Source organism: Rhinatrema bivittatum, chromosome 17 (genome assembly GCF_901001135.1).
Source record: "Rhinatrema bivittatum chromosome 17, aRhiBiv1.1, whole genome shotgun sequence".
Classification (NCBI taxonomy): domain Eukaryota; kingdom Metazoa; phylum Chordata; class Amphibia; order Gymnophiona; family Rhinatrematidae; genus Rhinatrema; species Rhinatrema bivittatum.
Genome location: NC_042631.1, coordinates 3,215,238 through 3,238,085, shown reverse-complemented (window position 1 = coordinate 3,238,085; position 22,848 = coordinate 3,215,238). Strand labels below are relative to the sequence as shown.

The following is a 22,848-nucleotide window of genomic DNA, read 5'->3' as shown; positions in this document are numbered from 1 at the left end:
TGGAGTGAGCAAGGCACTGGAGCTGGGGGGGATGTGAGCACTGGTTTCTTACAACCAGTTCTCAGTGAGTATGCAATGGAAAAAAGTTAGATCCTAAACAAATGACTCACTGTGCTGATGGTATAAGTTTAAGAAATTCTAAAAAATCAACAAACATGTATGTATGTAGGTAGATAGATATAGCACTATTCAGTAGTGCTACACACGTTGAAGGCTAATTAGCCATCTCAGCTGGAAAATGATTTGACAAACCTGAAATGCTCCATTGCATGATCTGTGAAGGTCACACAGTGAGTGGCGAGATGAGAGTTAGACTGGGACTGTGGGCTCAGCACTGTCAGCGCGTGGAATGAGAATAAGCACCCCAAAAGCTCTCCCTTGGACTGTGACTCTTCCCTAATATAATCCTTAAGTAACATAGCAGTGACGGCAGATAAAGACCAAATGGTCCATACAGTCCGCCCAGCAAGTTTCTCATGATAGTAACTGCTGCTCCTGCAGATTACTCCCAAGCATAAATATTAAACCATCCCTTTCTTCAAGTCTTTAGGGATCCACAGGGTTTGTCCTCTGTTCTTTTGAATTCATTAACTGTTCTCGTCTTCACCACCTCTTCTGGGAGGTCATTCCAGGCATCCACCATCCTCTCCATGTGGAAATAATTCCTAATATTGGTTCAGAGTCATCTCCCCTGGAGTTTCATATTGTGACACCCTAGTTCTTCTGTTTCCTTTCCATTGGAAAAGGTTTGAAGTATGCGCATTGTTAAACCTGTCAGGTATCTGAAGGTCTGTATCCTATCTCCCCTGCTCCTCCTCTCCTCCAGGGTATACATTCTTAGGTCCTTCAGCCTCTCCTCATAAGTCATTTGATGGAGACCCCTCCACCATTTTGGTTACCTTTCTCTGGACCGCCTCCATCCTGTCTGAATCCTTTTTGAGATACAGACTCCAGAACTGAACACAGTGCTCCAGGTGAGGCCTCACCAAGGACCTGTACAAAGGAATTATCACCTAAGAACATAAGAAGAACATAAGAACATGCCATACTGGGTCAGACCAAGGGTCCATCAAGCCCAGCATCCTGTTTCCAACAGAGGCCAATCCAGGCCATAAAAACCTGGCAAGTACCCAAAAACTAAGTCTATTCCATGTAACCGTTGCTAATGGCAGTGGCTATTTTCTAAGTCAACTTAATTAATAGCAGGTAATGGACTTCTCCTCCAAGAACTTATCCAATCCTTTTTTAAACACAGCTATACTAACTGCACTAACCACATCCTCTGGCAACAAATTTCAGAGTTTAATTGTGCGTTGAGTAAAAAAGAACTTTCTCTGATTAGTTTTAAATGTGCCACATGCCTCCTTTTTCTTACTGGTTATTCCTCTCTCTATGCAGCCCTGCATTCTTCTGGCTCTAATGGCAGTGGCTATTCTCTAAGTGAACTTAATAGCACAAACACACACACACACACACACGCACAATCAATAGAACCGTTCCCAAAACTGATCCTTGAGGCGCCCCACTTAACACTGTTCTTTCATCAGAGTGGACTCCGTTTACCATTACACATTGTTTCCTGTCAGTCTCATCCAAGCTTCTCATTTTATTCACGAGCCTTCTATGTGGGACCGTTATCAAACGTTTTGCTGAAATCTAACTAAATCACATTGAGCACTCTTCCTTGATCTAGTTCTCTAGTCACCCAATCAAAAGGTCAATCAGATTTTTCTGACAGAATCTTCCCCTGGAGAATCCCTGCTGCTTCAAGTCCACCAGCCCATCAGATTGTATAGTTCACTCTCCTTTCTTTCAGCAGAGTCTCCATTAATTTTCCCACCACCGAGGTGAGGCTTACCGGCCAGTAGTGTCACAGTTTTACATGCTACGCAGCCTCCCCTCCACCAAGGGTCGTCAACAAGCCCCGCTCCCAGCTGATCACCTGATGCCTCTGCCTCAGCCCCAGCCCTGTTTATCTCAGCCAGTCCTATTCCTCATTGCCTCTTCATTGAGTCACCTCGGCTTCTTGACCTGGCCACCTCCTTCTCACTATTCTACCTTCCCTTGTGGCCTCTCTTGGCCTCTTGCATTGCTTTGTGCCTCTGGCCTTGCTCTGTGCCTTATTGGACTTTTCTCTCTCACCATGTGGCCTTTGAGCCTTCTAGGCTCACCTAGCCAGCCTTGGACCTTGTTTGGGCTTTTTTGTTTCCTGTTGCCTGTTCAGGGCCAGTCCAGTCCCTTGTCTATTTCTATTGTCTTTGGTTCAGGCCCAGCCAGTGTTCTGCATTCCGCCCCCAGCCTGTGCCCCATGTCCAGCCTCCTGCCTTGCCTGTCCTCGGTACCAGCCCAGCCTCCAGTTCTGTCTGTATCCAGTTCCTATCAGCCTCGCCTCCAGCCCTGTCTACATCAAGCTTAGAACCTGTGCCTAAATCCAGCCGTGGTGCTCTTATGAAAGCAAGTCCTACTGGCCCCCAGAACCCAAGGGCTCAATCTATGGGGAGGGGGCTGATTAGGCAGAAGACGCTCAAGCCCTACCCTGCAACTCTGTGCCACTTCGCAGATGTGTACCTTGGCTCCAGCTTGCCAGACTGTGACATGTAGTTTCCAGCTTCCTCTTTGCTACCACTCTTGTGAAGTGGGACCACAACTGCTCTTCTCCAGTCACGAGTTTCCAGGGATCTTTCAGTGGACCCGCCGGCACATCTCTGAAGTCCCTTAGTATCCTAGAAGGTATCTCATCCGATCTCATGGCTTTGTCCACTTTCAGGTGTTCTAGCTCTTTCCATATATTCTCTTCTGTAAATGGGGTTGCATCTAGGCCATGCCCATCCATGGTCTTGTCAATCAGCAAAGGTCCTTCTCCAGGATCTTCTTTAGTGAACACCGAACTGAAGTATTTAATATTTCTACCATTTCTTCATCTTTCTCCATACATTGCACCTCGTCATCTTTCAGTTTTGTTATACCATTTCAGGCCTTCCTTCTTTCTCTGATACATCTGAAAAATGTTTTGCCATCTCGCTTTATCTCTTGGCAATCCTCTCTTCTGCTTGACCATTTGCTTTCCTGATTTCTTTCTTCATCTCCCTCAGTTTCACCAGATGTGTTCCTCAAATTGGGATCCTTTATACTTCTTGTTCGCTGTTCTTTTTGCCTTTATTTTTTCAGCCACCTCCTTTGAGAACCAGATTGGGTTTTATTCCTCTTACTTTTCTAATATATAGAGTTGTTGCCTTTGTGATAGCTCCTTTTAATTTGGCCCACTGTTGTTCCACATCACCCATTTTCTCACTGTCTTCTAGATCTACCTTTGGGAAAGTCCGTATTTGTGAAATTCACCACTTGGATCCTCATATAACCTCTCTGTATCCTATTTGCGATATGAAACCATACCATCTGATGATCGCGGGTGCTCAAATAGGCTCCTACCCGGATAGCAGAGACATTACCCACATTAGTGAGCACCAGGTCGAGCATCCATTACCATTTGTTTGAGCAGAGCACCTTGAAGGACATTTACTATCTCTCTACATTTTGCAGATTCTGCAGAAGAGATTCTCCAATCCACATCTGGCAGATTAAAATCTCCAGTGACCAATACTTCTCTCTTCTTTCCCACCTTTTAGATGCCTTCAATCAGATCTCTGTCCAGCTCATGCTTCTCATGCTTCTTCCGTACCCCATGCTTCTTCCGTACCCCATGTCCCTTGCATTTCAGTTGCTTGGATATTGTTTCTGACATAAAGAGCCACTCCTCCCCCTTTCCTGTCCTCTCTGTCCTTCCTTAACAAGTTATAGCCCGCTACGGCCTCATCCCAATCATGAGACTCAATGAGCCAGTTCTCCGTAACAGCAACAATGTCCGCCTCCACCATTAGGGCCTGCAGGTCTGGGATTTTGTTGCCCAAACTGTGAGCATTTATGGGCATAGCTTTCCATATTTTCTCCCTTGGAAATATAATATTATTCCTCCTCTCACCCAGGGCCCAGGCTGGACTGGTGCTGAAGTGATACAAAGCAGTTCCCAGCTGGATGAAACAGCCACACTCTAGCAACACAAATCATTTACCATAATTATTCCTTTCAGGATGCCCAGAAAGTGCCACATATAATAGATAATTTACAACATTCTAATAGTAGCATTACTCAAACACATTCCCAAACTGTTGAAGTTATTTAAAAATAAAACCAAAATCAATGGGGGAAAGTTTGGGCAATAGGTAGAATTTCTCATCATGGTATAATGATTTTTATCAAAAGACACTCGCAGTGTGACTGACAACTTATGGAAGATGGGATTAACACAATGAATGATTTGTCTTAATGGGAGAAGTGGACAACCCAAACTCTAGTGAGAAATGAATACAGATAGCAAAATAGTACAGGCTCCGACAGGGTTAGGTTTCTACCTGAAAAAATCTGCTAGAGGAGTACAAAACTAATTTTAAAAAGCTCATTAAAGTTCATTACAGAAAACTTACGGAACTTATCATAGAACATCTACCGGCCACACAATATCACTGTAGTGTATGCAGTAACTCAGTGCTTCAAAGATGGATTTCTTTACTGGTTGGTTTGGGCTTTTTAAAACTATCAACCCTTGAGTTTTAAACTAAAGCGTACAGAAAACACATTTTTGCATAATCTGCAAGACAGAATTAGAATTTATCGCTATAGTAACCAACAATCTTATATGTTTATGGAACTAGGCTTCTACTTTGTATTTCGCCTTTCCTTGTCATTCTTGGCTTGCTGTGTGTTTTTAATATTGCAGGAATTCTCCGTTCAGTTTCCCTACGGCTCCAGCAGTTCTCAGCCATTTCAGTGAAATACTGCTGGCAGGATGTTGCAAGCTGCAGTCCCTGGGGGAAGCGAGCAAGAGCTGCTTGTGCTCCAGGGATATCACAGCAATGGGGCAAGTCTCCTCTTCTTGTACCTCTCTCGCTCTCTCTCTTAGCCTCTCTTGTGCTTATCTTGCCTCCTGAAGCAGATTATCCTTGATGGGATGATCCAGTTCTGGCTTTACTGAAACCCATCCTGGGGCATTTCATGCCAAGAAAAACTGCCCACAACTAGGAGCCCCCATATGGGGATTTAGGAAGCCAGAGCTGGATCAGGTGGCCTCTTTCTCTCTGACCCACTGGACCTCCTTCATCCATCTGTTTCTGCCTCCCTTTCTCTGTGCCCCCTCTCCACCTCCTGTTTGTCCCTTTATCTTTCTCTCCCTCTCCTCCCCCTCTCTTACCATTTCTACCTCCTTTTCTCTTCCTTCCCGTTTGCTCCAGCTCCTTTCTCTGTCCCCCTCTCACTTCTCACTTTCTCGTGTCTTTTCCGATTTTCTTTCTTTCTCCATCATTTATTTAAAGTTTATGGCTGGGTCTTGGCTCAGCATTTTTCTCTGGTCTCTGACTGTCCCTGGATGAGACTTTCTGATACAGCTCTCTGACAGGCCGATACAGAACAGTGCGCTCCGACGGAGCGCACTGTTAGCCCGCGATTGGACGCACGTTTTCGACACGCTAGCTTTACCACTTACTCAGTAAGGGGTAATAGCGAGTCGAAAACGCGCGTCCAACCCCCCCGAAACATGCAAATGTACATTGCTGGCCCTATTAGTCATTCCCGTGCGATACAGAAAGTAAAATGTGCAGCCAAGCCACACATTTTACTTTCAGAAATTAGTGCCTTCCCAAAGGTCGGCGCTAATTTCTGCTGGCGCCAGGGAAGTGCACAGAAAAGCAGTAAAAACTGCTTTTCTGTGCACCCTCCGACTTAATATCATAGCGATATTAAGTCGGAGGCCCCAAAAGTTAAAAATAATCAAAAAAAAAAAATTTAAAATCGGCCCGCGGGTTGAAAACCGGACGCTCAATTTTGCTAGCGTCCGGTTTCCGAACCCGTGGCTGTCAGCGGGTTTGAGAACCATCGCCGGCAAAATTGAGCGTCAACTGTCAAACCCGCTGACAGCCGCCGCTTCCGTCAAAAAACAGGCGCTAGGGACGCGCTAGTGTCCCTAGCGCCTCTTTTTACCGCGGGCCCTAATTTTAATAATTTTGTTTTCTGAATCGCGCACACAGGAGAGTGGCCTGTGCGCGCACACAGGAGAGTGGCCTGTGCGCGCGCCAGGAGAGCGGGCACTCACCCGCTCTCCCGCGATTTTTACTGTATCGGCCTGTGAGTTCTTATTGTAGTGGGTCAATCAGATAGAACAGTGCACAAGGGATGGTAATTTGTAAGCAGCCGCACAGGCGCACATGTATGCCGGCTTGCACGAACTAATGTGGCCATTTTATAATATACACACATACATGTACGCATGTTATAAAACTGGCTGTACACGCATACATGTGCGTGCAATTTTATATGGATGTACGCCTGTGCACACAAATGCCGCCTCTACTGCGTAAGTGTAGGGAATTTTAGTAGATATGCACACCAACACAATTACCAGTTTCCTCAGTTCATTCCCAGTTCGCCCCAGTAAAGCATAGGACTTCCAAACCCCCCTAACTAGATAGCCTCCCTTTTATCTTATTAGCCTCGCTGACTAGCCGTGATTTTTTTATTTTAAAGCTTACATGACAACCCTAGCAGAAGTAAGGTTATGCAGCAGGGGACCCCGATGTGCACTTGTGCATGTAAATACTTGCGCACATACTTCAGGTTACAGACTCCACCCAGGCCCTACCCCTTCTCTGATTTCCCAGTTTGTGCGTGTACTGGGAGATACGCGTGCACTCGCAAGCCTTTTAAAATCCACGCAGCGCATGTGAGCGTGACTTCTGCACATATCTTTCAGCTTTGGCTCCTCTAGGGCTTTTAAAATCTCCCTGTCAGGTAGCAAGGAACACAACCAGAAACTTTCTCAGACATAAGCTGTATGCCCAAGTTGCTATATTTTCCAAAAAGGCAAATCATTACACGGAAATGGGAATCCCAGCTTGGCTGCTTTTATTTCAACAGTTCATAACAGGGTTTCTGTATCGAATACTTATTGAATACGTCCTCCAGCTGGTAACACTGTCAACCGTATTACTAATTAATACAGGCAAAGCTAAGGCAGAGCCCACACTCACAAGCTCAGCATCCTCTGGAGACATAAGGTAGTCACAGATTATTGATAACTATTCTGTTCACAACATGGACTTCTGAACAGGAATGCCTGCAGTCCCACTCCTAGCTTTAGCACAAAGATAGGAAATAATGTCCCAACTGGCTGTTAGTGCCTTGTTACCACCATAGACTGGAAAAACTAGTGAACTTTTAGAAAAGTGCCTTCCATACTGACAATTTCATAGACAGTACTGCCGCTGTTTCACCTTGCAATATTAATACTAAGGGAGTGTAAGTCAATAACTTAGAAGTATTTATTAATTTAAATAGTTTCTCCTTCTGCTCAACCAAGGTTAATTCAGTAACAAATGAAATAACCCTGGTCATTTCTTTTGAATTGCATTCAAACTGTAGTAGGCAGCAAATGTTCTTTTGAAAGCCATAAGAAAGGCAATTCAGCTGTGATAGGATTTTATTTTTCCTTTGAAGAGTTAATTAGGGGGCAGAAGAAAAAATCTTCTAACAACTGCAAATGATGCCAATAACTATATTGGCTGAAAGCCATTTGCTGGTCAAAAGTGTCCCCATGAGAATATCCAGTAAGGTGGGGGAGGATAATACAATTAACTATTCTTTGATAGTCTATACCTCTTTGGATTTAAACTGGCAAATGGCATAATTTTGCATCAGAATTTAGGTAAGCAATATATTACATATTCATCTCTGTAGCAAATAAAAAGCAATGGACTGAGTACTAGTAAGACTTCTTAATTAATTATACATGAAAGATGGCTCTGTTTTTGTTTCAGACAGAAGAGATAGAGAAGGTAAGAGATAGCCATAAGATGAATCATAATTGCAGCCTGCTCCTGGCTGCAGAATACAGGGGGGGGGGGGTACTTTCTTGTAGCTGGGAGTTTGCTTGTTTTTTACTCTACACTGGCAATAAATTACTTATCCAGGAGACTAAAACAAGTCATTTTCTATTATTTTGTAGATAAGGTAAGTACGTTTATATTTAGATAATTCTTGGTTTTGTTTATTTTCTAGCGAGGTGAACGGTATTAGGATTGTATCTGCGTTTTATGAGTATTAGACAAACTTAATGTTAGGGGTTAATAATAAGATTTATCACAATTTATTTCAGAATAGAGAGGGAATTTGTATTTAATTTAGGTGCTGTTTTGATGGCATTATCTCTATGGGGCAAGTTTATTTATATTCCTCATAAATTGATCACCTGATCCATGTGGAGAGCTGGATTCCCCAATTATCCTGCAACTAGACTGCAGAGAAATTCCTCTAAAGTATTCAGCAATCACATGAGGTTAAAATGAGAAATTATATGTTAATATTCTGGCCAGAATTTAGATGGGGATTTTGGGAACTCGTTTTTATTTTGCTTGAGCTTAGAACTAAGAGAAAGCTAATTTTTATATCTTCTCCAATGCTAATTAATTCTGCTTTGCTATAATCCTATAATCTAAATGTTATGTAAATGTTCATGCACTGATTTTGCTCAAATTACTTGTAATATTAATATTTCACGTTATTTTATTTACTTTTTCTGCTCCAGTCTCTACTCCCCATTCCTAGGAGAACCTTTAGTTGTGTGTTCATGTTACACATGACAGCTGAGAGGTTGAGATATTTACGAGGTCCCTCCCATAGATGGAGTTTGCAGGAACATTCTGGGACCATCAAGAGACTCTGCTCCTTGAGCTGCTTTATCCCGAGCTCATTCTCCTCCCTTTAAGGCATAGGCAGGCCTAGCAAGGAGTCAATTTGTTCTGATTCTCACTTTGTCACTTTTCCTCCCTGCACATTGCACACTCCTTCTAGACCTATCCCTGTCCTGACTCTGGATTGTTCTCGCTGATTTCCCACTTATACATTTGAATTCAAGCATATGAGGTCTTACTTCAGGGGTATTTCTAGAGCCTAGTAACTAGCCAAAATGCCACAGGTGATTAGACCTTGACATAACAATGTGAATTACAATATGTGTTGTAATTAGAAGGTTTAAACATGTGCAAGTCATATAAAAATCTTTCATCCCTAGGATTGGATGACTTAAGGGGTTGGCACAGGAATATAGAACTTTTCACTTCTAGAATCAAATGACATATAACGTTGGCATAGAGTTCCAGAATCTGTCACCTCTAGAACTGGAGAGCTCAGGGGATGGGAACAGGATCATCAAGCTTTTCACCTCTAGGAATGGATGGCTCAAGAGACTGTTGTAAGGATACAAAGTTTTTCACTTCTAGGCCACATGTTAAAAATCCATTACAAAAAGGAGGTGATAGGCATTCATTTGTTGTTTTCGTGAAACAAACTGGTAGTTTCAGGGCGATTCATCTTGGATATTTTGAACTAGTTGATGCACTCTTGGAACGGCGTCACAGGTTGCAATACTGCAGTAGACATACATCAAGCTACCCACCTCATCAAGTGCCCACCTCATCAAGTGCCCATCTCATCAAGTGCCCACCTCATCAAGTGCCCACCTCATAGTGGCAGTCACTCCAGAGAGATGCTGGTGCTCACAGAAGTTCTAGGAAATGGAATTTGGGGGGGGAGCTGCTTAAAGAATTTTAAAATTAACGGTTCCCCCTTTTTCGCTCCTGCTCCATTCCCCCACTCCCTGTTTTTTGTAATTTCCTCCTTCTCAAGTTTATTGTAAACCGGCGTGATGTGCTTGCACGAACACCGGTATATTAAAAGCTGTTAAATAAATAAAATAAAAAAAATGTTTAAATGATAGCCAGTGAGTATGACGTGGGTATTCTTTTCTTTTTGACACAGCAGTTTCCTATTGCTCCTCAGGGTTGGGATCTGGGTTCATGAGCCTTCATTTACAGCCACACTGGGATTCTTCCTCCCCACCCCCTTTGCTAAGACTAAACTAGAAGTTACCAGAAAGAAGCCTTTTTTTTTTTTTTAACGTTGCACCGTACCTATGGAATAACTTGCCATTTGATCTACAATTTGTTTCCAGCCTACTTGATTTAAGAAAGGAAGCAAAAACATACTTCTTTTCAAAAGCATTCCAGACCAAGATTTGAATACCGTTTCATTATTTCCTTCCTGTTTTAAGGATCTTTTAAATATGTTCTTTATTATGTGCTGGGTTGCTTTCTACACTGTCATGCATGCGAGAGGTAATGGGATCGATGTCCGCATTCTTTTCCACCTTACTTGGATTTTAGCGAAGCTTTTGCTACGGTCCCGCACGGGAGACTGGTGAATAAAACGAGAAGCTTGGGTGTCAGTGCCAAGGTGGTAGCCTGGATAGCAAACTGGTTGAAGGACAGAAGACAATGTGTAATGGTAACTGGAACTTACTCTGAAGAGAGAGTGGTGTTAAGCGGAGTGCCACAAGGGTCGGTGTTGGGACCAGTCCTGTTCAATATCTTTGTGAGCGACATCGCGGATGGGATAGAAGATAAGGTTTGTCTGTTTGCGGATGATACTAAGATCTGCAACAGAGTGGACACATCGGAAGGAGTGGAGAGAATGAGACGGGATTTAAGGAAACTGGAAGACTGGTCGAAGTTATGGCAGCTGAGATTCAATGCCAAGAAGTGCAGAGTCATGCATATGGGGAGTGGAAATCCGAAATAAATGTATTTGATGGGGGGTGAAGGGCTGATGTGCATGGAGCTGGAGAGAGACCTTGGGGTGATAGTGTCTAACGATCTGAAGTTGGCGAAACAATGTGACAAGGCGATAGCTAAAGCCAGAAGAATGCTGGGCTGCATAGAGAGAGGAATATTGAGTAAGAAAAGAGAAGTGATTATCTCCTTGTACAGGTCCTTGGTGAGGCCCCACTTGGAGTACTGTGCTCAGTTCTGGAGACCGTATCTCTGAAGGGATAGAGATAGGATGGAGGCGGTCCAGAGAAGGGCAACCAAAAAGGTGGATGGTCTTCATCGAATGACTTATGAGGAGAGATTGAAGAATCTAAATATGTATACCCTGGAGGAAAGGAGGAGCAGGGGTGATATGATACAGACATTCAGATACTTGAAAGGTTTTAATGATCCAAAGTCAACAACAAACCTTTTCCGTTGGAAAAAAATCAGCAGACCCAAGGATCACGATTTTAAAACTCCAGGGAGGAAGACTCAGAACCAATGTCAGGAAGTATTTCTTCAGAGAGAGGGTGGTGGATGCCTGGAATGCCCTTCCAGAGGAAGGGGTGAAGACCAAAATTGTGAAGGATTTCAAAGGGGCGTGGGATAAACACTGTGGATCCATAAAGCCTGGAGGATGGGAATGAAGAGAAGAGGTATGGGGGTGGCTTGCGGGAATGACGGCTACTACCTGGTGATTAATACCCTTACTCAAAAAGCCTTCACATGGTTAATGCAACTCCAACATTGCTCTATGCTTCAACGGCAAGAGGAAATGTGGAAAAGAGGATTTGCATTCAGGCAACAACCAACAAGGTAGCACAGTCTGGGTAAGCAAATAAGCATGGGAGTAGCTTACTTGTTGCAGTGTTTACTACCCCAAACCAATTAAGCCTGATACTTCACTTTCAATGCATATCCAGCGTAGATCTCTGCTTCAATGGTAGGGGGAATGAAGATAAAAGGATTTACATTCAGACAACAACCAACAAGGACTGAATTACACAGTCTGGGTAAACAAATAAGCATGGGAGTCTGGGTAAACAAATAAGCATGGGAATAGCTTGCTTGTTGTGGCGGTTACTACCCCGAACCAATTAAACCTGTTACTTCACTTGGAAAGCATATCCAGTGCAGCTCACTGCTTCAATGGCAGGGGGAATGAAGAAAAGAGGATTTATATTCAGACAACAACCAACAAGGACTGAAGTGCACAGTATGGGAAAACAAATAAGTGTGGGAGTCTGGGTAAACAAATAAGCATGGGAGTAGCTTGCTTGTTGTGACGGTTACTACCCCGAACCAATTAAGCCTGTTACTTCACTTGGAAAGCATATCCAGCACAGCTAACTGCTTCAACGGCAGGGGGGAATGAAGAAATAGGATGTACATCCAGACAACATCTAACAAGGCATTGATCTGAGCAGTATGAGTATACAAACATCAGGGTAACTTGCTCGATGCGCGGTTAATACCCTCAAACATTAAGCCTTATACTTCACTTTGATGCAGCTCAAACACTGCTCTCTGCATCAATGGCGGGGGTGGAAGGAAATTAGAATGAAAAAAGTTACCAATAAGGGCCCTGAACTCAGTGGTCGGAGTAACAGATAAGTATGAGAAAATAAGTGTGAAAGCTTGCTGGGCAGACCGGATGGGCCTATTGATCTTCTTCTGCTGTCATTTCTATGTTTCTAATTGTTTCTATATTATGTATGCTTACATTTTGTTTTATTATGTGCTGGGTTGCTTTCTGCACTGTTATGTATGCTTACATTTTGTTTTATTATGTGCTGGGTTGCTTTCTGCACTGTTATGTATGCTTACATTTTGTTTTATTATGTGCTGGGTTGCTTTCTGCACTGTTATGTATGCTTACATTTTGTTTTATTATGTGCTGGGTTGCTTTCTGCACTGTTATGTATGCTTACATTTTGTTTTATTATGTGCTGGGTTGCTTTCTGCACTGTTATGTATGCTTACATTTTGTTTTATTATGTGCTGGGTTGCTTTCTGCACTGTTATGTATGCTTACATTTTGTTTTATTATGTGCTGGGTTGCTTTCTGCACTGTTATGTATGCTTACATTTTGTTTTATTATGTGCTGGGTTGCTTTCTGCACTGTTATGTATGCTTACATTTTGTTTTATTATGTGCTGGGTTGCTTTCTGCACTGTTATGTATGCTTACATTTTGTTTTATTATGTGCTGGGTTGCTTTCTGCACTGTTATGTATGCTTACATTTTGTTTTATTATGTGCTGGGTTGCTTTCTGCACTGTTATGTATGCTTACATTTTGTTTTATTATGTGCTGGGTTGCTTTCTGCACTGTTATGTATGCTTACATTTTGTTTTATTATGTGCTGGGTTGCTTTCTGCACTGTTATGTATGCTTACATTTTATTTGTTGGTTGTTTTAAGTCTTTGTCTTGCTATAAGTTTTATTCACTGTTATTAGCCCTTGTTTTGTTATTTTGATTTAGTGTTTGGATTATTATTTTTGATGTTTATATTTTATGCCACGTTGGGTTTACAAGGTAAGGTGGTTTTATAAAGTTAAATAAATTAAAATTAAGCTATTTTATATCTTCATGTCTCCCTCCCCCCAGACATGCATAGACTGGTCATTGCAGTGACAGCCTGGGGCCATGTACATGAGCTCCTTCCAGACTTCAGAAAATCATGGGCCCTGAATCCAACCATTAGTTGTCGCCCTTAAGCAATTATCGTAACTCCCCGACTCGGTTGTGAACACTGCCTCCATAGCATCCACAGCCCCGGCTAACCCATGCCACCGAGCCAGCCCAATGTATGTACTTTTGAAATAATAGAGAATATGCAGTCTGTAGTTATCTTTATGGGATTTTGTGATAAAGATGCGGGTTCTTTGAGATGTAGGCCCTAAAACCTGCTACTTTCTTGTGAATTTCAAGTGTGCTATTAGCCGGCACTCGTATATAAAAACACCTTAGTAATAATGATGAGAATGGCTGGAGCCATGAGCCAGCCAGCGACAGCCGAGGAGTTCTGCAGGCGGCCAAGTCTCTGAGAGGCAAGCACAAGGCATGTTGTGTTGATTATGCTATTCTCACGTTAAGATTTACTGGCTTGAAACAGCTCCTAGACATTTCCAAATACACCAATGCCAACATTACCGCGCGCTGCTGAATTGTCTCTTTGTGTCTGGACTTCCTGGTACTATTCTTCCTTGTTTGTTTGTTTTTCACGTGAAGTTTTATCTGAACATTGTCACATGCTCATGTTTCCCCCGAAAACACAGCTTCCTGCTCCTTCCATCCGTATTATATCAGCAGGGTCCTTTGCGCAGCAGGAGGGCAGGAGAGAAATAAGCATAGGAGGTGGGACAAAGAGCAGCACTGGAAGGTGAGAAGAGCTGGGTGAAAGGGGTGAGGAAGGGACCTAGAAGTGGACTGAGTAGGAAACTGAAGGATGGGCGAGCATGTGGAGGGGGGTTACTGGGTACAGAGCATCTACAGCTTCTCTTTCTGAAGCAAACAGTATCCCTCGGATCAGAAGGAACTCAGGGAAATAATGCACAGCCCTAAAGCCGTCCATACCAGGACTGAATGATTATCCTGTGCTGCAGACGCCATACAAATACTTCAGTATACTGTGCCCTCGCTTTAAACACGCAGTGCCCAACATGAGGTAGCAACTTCTCTGAAAATAACTGAGATGGATCAAAGGGTAGAATGCATTTTCTATTGCATCTCATGACTCTGCTACCTCTGAACTCCAGGCTACCGCAATGGCAGTATTCAAGGATAATTCAAGTCTTCATTATAAAATTGAGTTGATGGAGAACAAGTCTAGGTCTAAAGAACTAAGGCCGGGATTTTCTAAGGTCACAGGCCTTAGAAAATCTGGCAGTAATGGGGGGGGGGGGACGGGACCTGCGAAAGCCGGCAGCGATCGCACCACCGCGGTGTTATCGCTGCCAGCTTTCTCGCCCAATCGCGCCACCGTGAAAGGTGGCGCGATTGGGCGCGCTGCTGGCAGCAAGATGGTGTCCTACCTTTTCGCTGTCAGCGAAGTCGTCGCAGAGTCCGCCCAGAGGCCACCCCGACTCCTCCCCTTCCGGTGTGGACTCCGCCCCGATTTAGATATCGCACCTTTGGAAAATGACCCCCTAAGACTTATTAATTTTCCTAAAACTCACTGGTTGTCTGGAATAGAGTTATTCAAAAGATATGCTGGAGAAAAATTGCAATTTTCAGCTGATAAATCGTCTTGATATCCAATTGTTACTCTCTACTTGCGTTTCCAGACATCTCCAGGGAAACCCAGGAAAGGAGGAAGCTTTTTCTCCACCTTTTTTACAAATCGGGGTTTCCTTCTTCCCGAGATTTCCCTGTAAGTGTGAGGTGGTTTACAGTAAGAACAAATTTATTTCTGTGGACACCTCTCACTTGGCAACTTTTTTCGATGATAAAGAACAAGAGAGTTCAGAGTCCAAGGGATAAGTGGTACCACCTGCACCTCCAATCAGTATTCATTTTTTTTATTTACTCCTTGTTATATTTCCTAATGCTCCCCAATTTCTTTTTTACCTTCTTATAAATGAGGAGATATGACATTAATATCTTTATTATTACTGCCTGTGAATCTTTGTATTGACATTTTCTTTCATTGCCTATGTTTTTCATCCACAACAATGTGATAAAAGTTCATAAATAAATAATTTAAAAAAGAGAACGAAAGAGGTGAGTGGGCCAAAGAATTGTGATCATGGGCCGGTTCTGGCCCGTGGGCCTTTGTTTGCCCTCCCTTGCAGTATAGAAAGTCGAATGAAATCAGTTTCATAGTGCACAAGAGTCCTGCTGTGGGCGGGGAGTTAGACTGTAGGGCAAACCAAGGACAGCTCCCGTCTCACATAAGGCATGCAAAATACTTTTCTTATCTGTTTTGCGTTTTCCATTATTAATGACTTTTAGTATTTTCAAAAAGACAACAATGAAAACATTTGCTCTTTTTGCAGCATTTTGAAAAGCAAACCCTGTGGTTGGCATCTCCGTGACATTTTTTAAAACAGCACATGTGAAATGCAGATGAATTCTGATGTGATAAATGGGGAGCAGCGAGGGAGAGAGATGAAGTGACTGCTCAAACACAATCACCAGGGCATAATGCAAGGGAAAATGACTTTTCACATTTACTAAAGTGGACCTTACCAAGTGAAGAGAGCTATAGTATGGATGGTGACTTCTACTGTTACCTGCTCAGCTGGAGGGACTGCTCTGTAGGAGGTGAGTGAGAGGTGGAGATGGTTTTTGGTGCTTGTTGTAATAGCACTAGGGACATGCTTTCCTTGTCCTATTGAGCACATTTATTTAGTTATTACAAGGGTTTGTGACTCATTTAGAAGGAATCATTCACCAAGCATGAAGTCTGTGACTGGCGCTAGCTGAGTGATTATTCTTGGACTGGGATCAGAATGTAAATATTTGGTTTCGCTAAGCAAGGAGACTGATCAGTATGTGTGGATTCATTGGGAAGCCTATTGGAGCCCTGCAAGCACCCTTACAATGTCCTAACTGGTTAAGAGATTTCTGGCTGCTCCAGAAGCGCATGCCCTATGCGTGCTGCATTGCATGGCAAAGGTGTGCTTCCAGGATCCAGAAAATTAAAGTCAACACCTTCTGACGATGCTCATTGGCAAGTTACAGAAAAAGGCAGCGCTCACTGGCTTTCAGGGCTCCAGATCGGGAGGAACAAATTTGATCCACTCCTGAATTTGAACTCCCATCCTGAAGCATTGTAGAATTTGCAGGCTATTGGGTAATCACAATTCTAAACTTTAATGGCCAGATTAAAATTTTGGAGCAAAACAGTGCCATCAGCTTGCATGTCGGTCTGCTTTGCGCAATTTTGAACCGATCCAGATCCAAGGAATCTGAAAGGAAATGAATTCCACACAAACAATTGTGAGAGGAAACACTGTGGTCAAAAGCACTGTGAGTTTTTATTCCCAAAGAGGATACATTTGTGAATCGGGACAATAATACCAGGCTGCTTTAGGCCAAGGGTTTGATTTCACCATTTTTTCTATGGAATTTTGCCCCACAGATAACAGAATGAAGCCAGAAACCGCTTCCCTGCACACGACCCGGCCAATGTACCCTAGAGCGAGCGAAAGGAGCCTTGGTCTCCATGCAGGGTACGAGATACGTCATCAAGGCTAGAGGACAGCGACTCCCTCTGGAAGGTGCGTAGGGCTATTAAACATCAAGATGGGCTGCAAGATCAGGTCTTCTGCAGTTTACCAAGATCTCAATAACCTAATCTACGATGGATTAGATCTCGCCCGCTGATAAATGGCCAGACTATGAGTAAAATTTAAGACTTCAGTCTTGAATTGTGATTTACTGGGCCATCTCTAACTGCTATCCCCCCCTCCCAGGAACACCAGCACACTTACCTCCCAGGGATGAAATGCTAATTACAGAACACATTTTTATTTGTGCTCAAAGGATTCGCATGCACAACAGCACAATTTCTCTCAGACTCTCTGTTACATTGCTCAGTTTCAAAGACAGGTACAGGCAGTGAGCACATTTCAGGGACATTTTTACTCTATGTATATGTCCATCTGTCCAATTAATTTAGCATCACTTCCTTATAGATCCCTATATTTATCCCAGGCTTTCTTGAATTCAGATACTGTTTTTGTCTCCACCCACTGGGAGGCCTTTCCATGCATCCACCACCTTCTCTGTAAAGAAATATTTCCTAAGATTACTCCTATATATATATGTGTGTGTGTGTGTATGTAAACCTATTGCAACAGTAACTTTACCAATTACACATGCAAAGCACAATCCTACTCCACTGCCTTAAGCACTTCCTAAACAAAATGTTTCTAGATCACTCATGATATTCCGCTAAATATTAACACAGCTCAAAAAGCAAAACAGTGACTTCAGAAAAGCACAAATATGTGCACAAACAGCACACATGGCGCGATGTTATCCTTTAATCTGAAAAGTCCCTACAAGCTTCCTCGTTTCACCATTCAGCTTCTTCAGTGGGAATCTTCTCATTAGCTTAAAACACATTCACATTGACTGCACTAAAAACAAAATCTTATTCATTCAAAATCTCTATTAGAGATTATTTAAAAAGAATTAATTATATGGCACTTACAATAAAGGGGAGAAGATGAATTTCCAACAAATTATCATTTAAATTGGACAAATGCAGCTAATCAAGTCCTCTCAGTTCATATCTCCTAAATAAAAATTTGAAAAAAACCTTAAAGACAACACCGATGAAGACCTCTCATGTACATCCATCAAAAAATAGTAACTTCTCACAAAGTGCAGATTTTCAGAAACTTCACGGGAGCCACAACGAGGCTCGCTAAACCTTGCCCGGAAATCGGTTCTTATCCGCTGAGGAGCGTGGTGCTGCCCAAGTCATGCATGAAAGTCGAAGGACATCAGAGAAAACCTCTCTACAGCCAAAAGCCCCTTCCTAGCCCTTCTTTGCTTTTTTTAAATATTAAGCGTTAGTGCTCTATTGTGATAGGTTTATATCTTTTTTGCATGCATTGAGTTCGTACGTTGCTTTACATGGTTGTGATTCTATATATCTATATATAGAGAGTAAATATGTTTAGCTGTTTATAGATAAATATTTACGGAGAGAAAACATACATGATCAATGATGAAATGGAATTAATTATTCTGGCCTGCCAAATCTTTTCTATGTTTTATTGCAAAACTGTGATAGGTCACAAGTCAAAACTGGTTCCAGCACCAACATGTCATAGATTATTCCAGACAATCCTCCTAGCTGGATAAAACAAGAATCTACTCTATTATGAAAATTCACCAGCACATTTTTAACTTTTAATTACATGAGTTTTATTTACATTATAAGGGACCGTCATATATAGGCCCACTCTGATTTTTACTGGTATAGGTATAGTCACAGTCCTATTTTTGTATATGTAATTATCCATGCATATATATGTATATTTCTAAATGAGTGCACATATCACCTTTAAAGTGCAAAATCACTTCCCTTTGTTAGAAAGTCTTCAACTTCCACTCCCAACATGGTCCGTGTCTCGTTACTCTGCTTCAGAGCTGCATTATGTGCAAAGAGCATCCCATCGGCATGAATGAATGTCCTTCTTTCTACACCATCTCTGTGAAAATGGAAACAACACAAACTCAGTGCCGACATACAGCAAAGTCCAGTCATCAAATGATTCAATTCTGTGTTTGAGCAAGCAAAAGCTATTTCACACATCTGTCAGCCAATCTATGTAAGTAGAACCTAGCCAATAGGAAGATATTGCTGTGAAGCAGCTACTTTATATTCTAAATCACCCTGCAATGTAATTTTTATTTATAATTGAAATGTAATTAGTCAGCAAATCATGGTGATGTATACAGCGCTGCATATGTTGTGTAGTGGTATAGAAATGTTAAGTAGTAGTAAGAGGTGATGTACAGATCATAGACTAGTACATACAAACACAATAAACAGGTAATAGTTAAATTAATCAATAACGAGTTCTTCAATAATAACTAATGATGTAACAGCCGTCTTACTCTCTGAAAATCAAGTATTGTACGAAGCTAAGCATTTACCAAAAATGCATCGGTGAACAGAGCAATCTGCACGAATTTCCAAAAACAGACAATATTCGTGAGTATCCCTAATTGACCAGCTTTGGGGATCACTCATGAAAAGGCCCTATTCTTAGCAGATTCCCATTTTTTAGCTATAGCGGAGGGTATGTTACGTAAAATTTCATCCAATGATCTCAGGAGGTCTCGGTGATCATGCAACATTTAGAGGCTGATGAAAGCATCTTACATTTGCATGTTTCCTATAGGAAGTGCAGGACCTGCCACATGAGAGAAATATGAACCCAAGGACACAGACCTGGCAGCTATCGAGCAGCTGCATGTTGTGTTGGTTGTAATTGTACAAGGGCTTTTTTGGGTACCACAATCAGTAGAGAGTTCCAATACTCTCATTTTTTGGTAATAAAGGCACGAATAAGAGGAGCCAAATCAGATTTCTCAAGCCTTTTCCTTAGTTGCCGAAGCAGATATAATTGAAGAAAGTAGGCATTAGTGCAGAGGTGGGCAAACCTTTTCCTAAATTAGGACCACATTACTGGATTTTGTCACTTCTGAAGTGAAAGGGGTGATGGAGATCCCCCTTAGAGCCCATGTGTATCTCTCATTCACTCACACATTTCCTCTCTCACTCACGCTGGGGCGCGTTGCTCTCTTTGGCTGTCATTGGGATGGGCTCTGCCAGTGCACCTGGGGCCTCTTTCTTCTCTTCGGCCTGTAACCGTGGGAAGAGCTTGGGCCAGACTTGCAGTCCCCCAGCTCCTGCAGCATTGCAGGGCTGCTGCTTGGATCAAGAAGATAGGAACGGAAAGAACACAGCATTTGCGACTCCTGATTCTGCGTTTTCCTGGAGTCTCCAATTCTGTTATGCTGTAGGAAGTGCTCTCTTAATGAACAAGGACATCTAAAATAACCCATTCTTTTTATCTTATTTATTTATTTAACATTTCTATATACCGAAATTCATGTAGCAAATGTTACATATCAATTCGGTTTACATTGTAACAATTAAACATGCACGACAGAGTGCAATTACATCGAACAGGAGGATAAACTTGGATTAAGTAACATTTAATTTACTTGGATATGTTTTACAGAGAAGCAATATTGTACTTTGCTGCAGCAACTCTACCACTTTAGTGGCAATTCAAAGTCAGAAAGAGATTGGAAAGGGTTAAAAAAAATCAACTTATTTTTTTCCTATCCCAAAACATTTTGGGCTTTTGTAGGCCTCTTTCTTCTGCTGAGGCACTTGGAGAACAGATCCCAGAATGCTTTCGTTTGGTGAGTAAATAAGAGTCATTGAAAATACAGTTGTGGGTTTCATCTGTTCACCCTAGCACATGTATTAAATGTGTGTGTGTGTCTGTGTGTGTGAGAGAGAGAGAGAGAGTGCGAGTGTATGTGTGTGAGAGAGAGAGAGAGAGAGAGAGTGTGTGTGTGTATGTGTGCGTGTGTGTATGTGTGTGAGAGAGAGAGAGAGTGTCTGTGTGTGTGTGAGAGAGTGTGCGAGTGTGTGTGTGTGTGTGTGTTTATGTGTGTGTGTGTGTGTGTGTTTATGTGTGCGAGTGTGTGTGTGTGAGAGAGAGAGAGAGTGTGTGTGTGTGTGTGTGTTTATGTGTGTGTGTGTGTGTGTGTGTTTATGTGTGCGTGTGTGTATGTGTGAGAGAGAGAGAGAGTGTCTGTGTGTGTGTGAGAGAGAGAGTGTGCGAGTGTGTGTGTGTGAGAGAGAGAGTGTGTGTGTGTGTGTGTTTATGTGTGCGTGTGTGTATGTGTGTGAGAGAGAGTGTGTGTGTGTGTGTGTTTATGTGTGCGTGTGTGTATGTGTGAGAGAGAGAGAGAGAGTGTGTGTGTGTGTGTCTGTATTTGCATGTATGCGACGCTGCCTGTGCACGTGTGACTGCAGGTTCTGGACAAGGTTTCTCAGTGATTGGCCTTCTCTGACCTACTTAGTTTTCAGCAGACGTTTCTGTAGCACCAGGTCCCGATTTTGCAGGATGGCTTTTAATAAACTTATTTATGGAGCTGGGTCGGGGATGGCTTTTTAAGAATGCCTCTCAGTCTTGTCCCACAAAGTGTCTTGAGGGTGGGAGTCACGTAACCAGAGGGGGAGAGAGTTGCAATGCAGGATGCTCTCTAGAAAAAGAAAGATACAAACATCACTGGCATTAATTCAGAATGAGGAACTTGTCTGTTCAAATTAGATGCAATATGCTTAATATCACTGTGCCCTTAGGACATTGCATGTGAGAAGCAGTTGGTTGGAACTTTTTTTAAAATCTAAAATAAGAGAAGGTGGGATTAGACTATGCACAACTTCTGGACTGTGGGAGTCTCTCCTGGCAGCAGCTGCACACAGACTGGAGGTTCCACTAATTAATTCCACAGGCTTTGAAAGGACAACGGAGTGTGTGTGCATGTACATGTGTGTATGCACGTACGTGTATGTGCATGTGTGCATACGTGTGTGTGCACGTGTGCGTGTGTGTGCACGTACGTGTGTGTGTGCGCGCGTGTGTGTGTGCACGTACGTGTGTGTGTGTATGCACGTATGTGTATGTGCATGTGTGCATACGTGTGTGCACGTATGCATATGCGTGTGTGTGTGTGTACATACGTGTGTGTGTGGGTGTGCATGTATGCATACGTGTGTGTGTGGGTGTGCACGTATGCATACGTGTGTGCATGTGCACGTACGTGTGTGCGCGCGCACATGCGTGTGTGCACATACGTGTGTGTGTGTGTGTGCACGTACGTGCGTGTGTGCACGTATGCATAAGTGTGTGTGTGTGCGCGTACGTGTGTGTGGGGTGGATGTGTGGAAGAGGTTACCCTTTCTTTCTGATGTGCTGGAGGAGATCTGGACCTCCAGCCATTTGGCTGCAAGCAGGACTTCATGAAAGCCCAGCTGGCAGGGTCAGAGAGAGGGAGAATGTAAACATCTTCTTGGCAGGGATTTGTTCTCAGCAGGATTCACTGAGCATGGAAAAAAACCTCTCTCTTGGCCTTATTCAAACTGCCAGAGAAAAAATATCAACAACAGGAAGAGGAAGATAGGCCATAGGCATGGAAAAATAATGTGGATTTATGATATTAAATAAGCAAACTGAATCCCGCCCAAGTGCTTTGCACTCAGCGTAGGTTAGAAACATAGGGAGAGAGGGCCATGTCTGGGTGGGAGGTGAGGGGAATCGAGACACGGGGAGGTTCTAATGCAACTATAGATGCCCCATGCCTGAGACCCCTCGTGGTTCTGCCTAGGGCTAAACCGAAAGAGCTGGAAGGATTTCAGGTGCTTAGGAGGGATTTTGCACAGTCCTGTGAGCTGGGTAGAAGCCCATAATAGCTCCCTCCTCTGGCTGCCAACAGCTACGGGGGGAGATTATGGATCCCTTTTGTATTAACATCTCCTTCAGATTAGGATTTGTTTGGGTTTTCTGGTCACCTTAAAGCGACATCTTTTGGAGCCCCGAGTACAGATGGGACCCTGTTTGATAACAAAAGACTGGAAGCCCCTGAGTAGTTAAATAGTTCCTT

General features: G+C 42.9%; 1 long non-coding RNA gene across 4 annotated transcripts in view; it reads right to left on the bottom strand.

Annotated features, from left to right (window-relative positions):
* Nucleotides 1-22,848, bottom strand: part of LOC115079523 — a 138,042-nt gene that overhangs the window by 100,266 nt on the left and 14,928 nt on the right. For 3 of the 4 annotated variants that reach the window (XR_003853302.1, XR_003853301.1, XR_003853303.1), the window contains exon 2: nucleotides 18,717-18,866. This is a non-coding gene — a long non-coding RNA (uncharacterized LOC115079523). Of the gene's footprint in view, nucleotides 1-18,716; nucleotides 18,867-21,260; nucleotides 21,448-22,848 lie in introns of all 4 variants that reach the window. The other variant, XR_003853304.1, reaches the window with a different exon arrangement.